Source organism: Scylla paramamosain, chromosome 16, assembly GCF_035594125.1.
Source record: "Scylla paramamosain isolate STU-SP2022 chromosome 16, ASM3559412v1, whole genome shotgun sequence".
Classification (NCBI taxonomy): domain Eukaryota; kingdom Metazoa; phylum Arthropoda; class Malacostraca; order Decapoda; family Portunidae; genus Scylla; species Scylla paramamosain.
Window position 1 is genome coordinate 366,501 of NC_087166.1, and position 6,000 is coordinate 372,500.

A 6,000-nucleotide genomic window follows, 5' to 3' on the forward strand; every position below is an offset into this window, starting at 1 on the left:
ACCCTTCATACATCTCGCCATTACCTTGCATTCTTTTCTTTCTTTCTTTCTTTTTTTTTCTCTGGTCCTTCCTTGCTTGGTATGTTCTTCACCTTGCAACACCTCCTTCCTTCATTCCCTTTTAGACACGAGTACTTCCTTCCATTCTTCTTCCACTCTCTCCTGCGCCACCTTCCACATCTTACCTTCCTACACTCCCTTATACTTCCTTCTTCCCTGCCTTCCTTCCCTCACACACCTTCCCACATAACCTTTCATACCCCTTAACCCTTATACATTCATTCGTTCGTTCATTTGTTCGTTTCTTCCTTCCCTCACGCACACCATCTTCCACACCCGTCACTCTTACACACCGCCACCTGCTTGTCTCGCCGGCAGAGCTACGCAGCTGATGGGCGCGGGTGAGGGCAGCGCCTGTGCTGAGTGACTTATAGGGCCCAGGGAAGGAGGGGCTTGACAGGGGTGGTGCTGTGACGAAGTGGCTGCTGGAGGGAAGGAGGGAGGAGGGAGGGAAGAAGGGAAGGAGGGGTGGGTGGTGCCAATCAACTGCCAAGGACGCTAGGAGAGGGGCATGGGTGGCAAGGTCGCGTGTATGTGGGTGTGGGGGGCGTGGTGAGGGCGGTGAGGGTAGTGGCGGTGTCTCGGCATGGCGTGAGGCAGGTGGCAACAGTTGTCTCGGCCCGTCATGTGTACAGGCACACTCTTCTTTCTATTTAAGTCTCGCCCAGTTTCGCATTTCTCCCAATTACCGTCTGGTGGCCTAGACCCTTTTCCCCGCCTGCTGTGTCGTCACCACTGCATCCCGCGCCCTTGACACTGCATCTCTCCCTTCCCTGCTTGTCATCTCACGTCTCCGCCACGCCAGTACACGCCTCATACATCACTGCCGCTACCCTCCATGCCAGCAGTCCCGCCCCGCCCCACTATCGCTGCGTCTCCCACCCTCCCTTCCTCCGCCCCTTCTCATATCGCCACGTCTCATTCATACTTCACTGCCCGTAACCGCCATCTGCGCCATCCCTGCCCTGCCCCACTGACGCTCTTTCTTACTCTCCCTTTCTCCGTCACTTCGCATTACCATTCATACCTCATTCATATTTCATTGCTACCCTGACCACTGCTGCTGTCCCTGCCTCTCACACTCGTATAAATGCACAAGTGTCGATACCCTGCCGCTCTGTCTCCCCAATACCCTGGTCACACTCACCCCAGACAGTCCTTCCACTGCCTCACTCATACTAAGCAAGCTGTTCCCTCTTCGCCATGACCTGTCCATTGGGTCCCGTCATGCTGCACTCCCATTCCTCTTTCAGACTTCCTCATCCCTTCCTCCGCAGTGGTCATAGTAAATAAGCTGTCCTTCCCTGAGATGCGTCCCCTCTCATCCATTTCCGTCCGTTCACTTCCTTTCCTTATGCGTCCACATTCATTCCACATCAGTTTCATACTCACTTTCCTTCCATATGCATCTCGTACGTCCATCCACCTTGACACAGATTCCTCATCCACTTCACTGTCATTCCACAACTATTTCACCGTCATTCCACATTAATTTTATATACATTCACATCCACTCCATATGCATTTATACCACTGGACAAAATTCACATCCATTTATCCATTTCAGTTATTCCACATCCCTTCCACATCCATTCCACATTTGCACCCCTTCTACACATGAACTCACATCCATTCTACACCTATCCACACACGCATTCCTTCCACATAACACCATCCCTCCCTTTCTCCCTCAGCCCGACCCATAGAAGCATGACCCAGCCCGCCCTTGGCCCTGTGCTCTACTTAAAACTTCACCCACACTCTTGCCTTACTGCTATCCTACACCTCCGCCGCTGCAAGACTCGCAACACTCACCAGAGGAACACGTGTGGCTCTCGGGTGTCGGAAGGGCTGATCGTTTGTACACAAGATGGGGATGCGGAGCGCCGGGGTGAGCCGGGGTGTGGTCCTGCACTGGTTCGATCAGGTACTCCTCGTGGTCTGTCCGCACGAAGCCAGTCTGGGGAGTAGAATTGGTGATTGATCGTCTAGAGAGAACAGAGGGGAGAGAGAGTTTCTTACAGTAATAGTAGTAATAGTAATAGTAGTAGTAGTAGTAGTAGTAGTAGTAGTAGTAGTAGTAGTAGTAATAGAAGGTAGGGATGTTATTTCTCAAAAGATGCTGTAGTCTCTATTTAATATTCCCTTGGGTTATTTCAGTCTGATTATATTATCCGTCTGGGGGAGGAAGCGAGGGAAGGGAAGAGTCAGAGTACGTGGGTAATAACTCATACAGAGGCGAGGGAGGAACAGTGAAAAGATGGTGCCCTCCAGTCCTGAGGGAGGCGAGGTAAGCAGCCATTACTTAGTCTGTCCTGGGGAGAGGAGCTGAGAGTCCTTGTGGTTTATGAGGGAGATGGGAGCAAGGTGTTGAGAGAGAGAGAGAGAGAGAGAGAGAGAGAGAGAGAGAGAGAGAGAGAGAGAGAGAGAGAGAGAGAGAGAGAGAGAGAGAGGTGGGGGAGGGATAGATTGTGTTCGTGTGTGTGTGTGTGTGTGTGTGTGTGTGTGTGTGTGTGTGTGTGTGTGTGTGTGTGTGTGTGTGTGTGTGTTATGGGGTACTAAAACTAAGGCCATTTAGTTCCTTCCCCCTAAGAGTCATGTGGGTCACTCGCATTATCCTGTTAGGTCGTGAGAAGACGCGCCTGTCAGGGTGCAACACGACGCCCTTTGACCCCTGACCCGTGTGCCCTGTCCCCGCCCCGCCCCAAGGGTTGCGGCGCCGGGCGTGGCAAGACAGACGCCCCACCATATCCTCCCTTTCTTTATCGCCTCCACACACTTGCGCACTTCCTTACCCCGTGTGTGTGTTACTTGGCATTCACAGGAGGCGTCATCAGCACACAGCACGTCACTCTACAGAATATCAAAGGAACGTTATCAAGGGAGTTATCTTTGGTGCTTCTCTCCTTTTTATTTTGATTTATTTTTATATATATATATATTTTTTTTGCGAGATAACTTAATTCATCCCGCCCCGCCCCGCCCCGCCCTGCTGATACGCCACGCCTCCGCCCCGCGTCGCGACAAGGAGGCTGATAACACGCGGCTCTTGAGGGAGTTTGGCGTGTTTGCTCATGGAAGTGTTAGTTGTCGTGGTGGTGGTGGTGGTGGTGGTGGTGGTGGTGGTGGTTCCTCATTCATACTTTTTTTTCATATAAGATTTTCATAGAGGAGAGTTACGAGGAAATTGTTTCGTGAATATTCGTCGCAACTTTCCTGATAAGGGAAGTATCTTATGACCATTTAATCTCTTCTGCTTTTATCCACGCTCTCTCTCTCTCTCTCTCTCTCTCTCTCTCTCTCTCTCTCTCTCTCTCTCTCTCTCTCGTCATTAAAAAAAAAAAAAGCAGAGAGAGAGAGAGAGAGAGAGAGAGAGAGAGAGAGAGAGAGAGAGAGAGAGAGAGAGAGAGAGAGACTCCACACTTTTATTGACTGTTTCCACCTGGAGTGCTTTTCTGCCCCAAATCGCCGGTGCCTCACATTCCCGCACATGAGCCACAGCGGCGGTGGCGGCGGGAGGCTTATCACGTGGGCGGGGAACCTTTCCACACACGCCAAGTGAACCACGCCTCGGGAATATCAAAAGAAAAATAAGCGGAATCGTAAAATTCAATGTACACACACCTCTGAGGCTTAAAATAAAAACTAAAAAAAAAACACGCATGGAATATTTTCTATGTACACCTCGTATCACAGAAGCGGCGGCCGTGGTAACCCTTTTTTTTCACTGGGCTTTCACGTACCACATCAACTCTTTGCCGGTCTCCCTTTTCTCCCACGGACATAAATATACTCGTGTGTCAACGTGACGCTGTACTTTTTTTCTTTCTCTTTTCCGGGAGATGGGATTATAGGGGATCGGGACGGCCGCGGCATCTGTCTGTCTGGGTGACGGGGAAACTAGACTCAGGGACTGAAATATGCATGACAGACTTAACAGATGACGGGTACCTTGACGGGGCAGTGATATGAGAGTGGTAAGTTGACACAGGGACAGGACAAGGGGGAATATATCACTTTAGATTAGGTTAAGTTAGGTTAGATGCACCAGAGACGAGGTCTTAGGTATGAGAGTGGTGAGTTGATTCAAAGACAAGGGAAAAGAGGGATGCATAATGAGTTTGGGATGTTGTGAATGAGTGTTGCGATATTAGGGATGCACCAGGGACGAGGCACGAGGCAGGGATATGAGTGGCGGGCTGATGTAGGATGATAGATGGGTTGGGATGCTGTAGTGAGAATGGGGACATTGTGGATGGGAATGGTGTAATAGAGAGGGGACTGTTCAAAGGCGAAGGGGAAGTAATAGAATGGGGAGAAATTCTGAAAGGACGTGTTGTTTATGCCCTTGTTACTACCTCCACCACCACCACAATCACCGCTACCGCCATCACTATCACTTACACCACTACCACCGCCACCACCACCACCAAGTTACCATTTTCATCACCACTACTATCATTATTACCGCCTTTCCTAGTAAGTCACACAGTACCACCACCACCACCACCACTATCACCACCACCATCATCCACCATCAGCATGCAATCACCACACCCCACTATCACTGTCAGGAACACCAGCATATCACCACCACCATCGCCTTCATAAATATATCGTCACTACCATCACCACCACCACCATCTAGGAAAAGACAGTAGTAACGAAAACATCAGATTCATTAACAGTGCAGCATTCTCTCTCTCTCTCTCTCTCTCTCTCTCTCTCTCTCTCTCTCTCTCTCTCTCTCTCTCTCTCTCTCTCTCTCTCTCTCTCTCCAGGAGCGGGAAACACCTCCTTATGTATCCTTAAGATAATAGAAGGCCTCGGACAAGACAACTCTTCCTCCTCCCTCTCCCTTGTCTTCCCCCCCCCCTCCAGCCTTGCATTATCCTGCACTTCACCGCCGCGTCCCCACCCTTCCCCCGCCCCGCGCTACTCTCATACCCTCACACCCTCCACTCCACCTCGCTGTAGAGTCTTGTCTCCCGTAATACACTCAGAACCCCAGTGCTTATCTCCGCCTTGTCTTGTCTTTGCCTGGCGAATAGTTTATCAGGGGTGAGGGATATAAAATGACGGGATGGTTGAGAGAGAGAGAGAGAGAGAGAGAGAGAGAGAGAGAGAGAGAGAGAGAGAGAGAGAGAGAGAGAGAGAGAGCGGACTTAACAGCGAAAGATGATGATATATGCACGGAGACAGCAGTGGCACGCCCTCCCAAACTCTAGCGTTGACCACACGCAGGATCCTCGTGGCGTCCTCCATTAAACTTTCCATGTCCTTTGTGCAGCACAGGATGGCAACTCCTCGCCTCGCCTCTCACTTCAGACGTCTCGTTCAAGCCTGTCGCCTTGTCGCACTTTCTAGGGTAAAGAAGACTAAAGCCACTATTATCTAACAGTCCATTCCCTGAAGTGTATTGACGGGTAGAAGATTGTAGCACATATTTAGAAATTCGTGGTGGTGTTTGTTTATTGTTCAGTGTAAGTGGAAGTGAAAAGGTTTACCTAATAATCTCATCCCCTCACTGGCATGCTATGTTGCACCTGTACCGAGTAAAAAAGTTTCCACCTCGGCGGGCAGGTGAGCACAACGTCAGATTAGCCCAGCAGGTTGCCGGTCACCTGCATAAAAGCTTATCTGTTTCACCTCCACCGCACTGTACGTGTTGCCTGATGGAAGGTTGGGAACGTAAAGTTAATTTATAGCTCCCTGAGTTCACCGCTCTAATGTGGCGATGGACAGAGAAGGTTGGGAGGCCCAGGGCGTGAGGTGTGAGGCGGCCAGACATAATAGGCATAGGGGAACTTTCCAGGAAGAGCAGCAGGACGTGCATGTGTCGCCCTCCGCCCCGCCACGCACCTCCCCTCCTCAGTACTCTCAGCAGGCTGCAGCTACTCGCCATTTTTGTTTTGTCTTCTTCGAGGATCATACAGAATA

General features: G+C 50.6%; 1 protein-coding gene across 2 annotated transcripts in view; it reads right to left on the reverse strand.

The window, feature by feature from the left end:
• The window catches only part of LOC135107857 (A disintegrin and metalloproteinase with thrombospondin motifs 7-like), a 57,481-nt gene extending 55,465 nt beyond the window's left edge, over window positions 1-2,016 (reverse strand). For both annotated transcript variants that reach the window (XM_064018156.1, XM_064018155.1), the window contains exon 1: window positions 1,876-2,016. The gene's annotated coding sequence lies outside the window, so the exon portion shown is untranslated. The remainder of the gene's footprint in view (window positions 1-1,875) is intronic.
• Window positions 2,017-6,000: the final 3,984 nt, after the last annotated feature.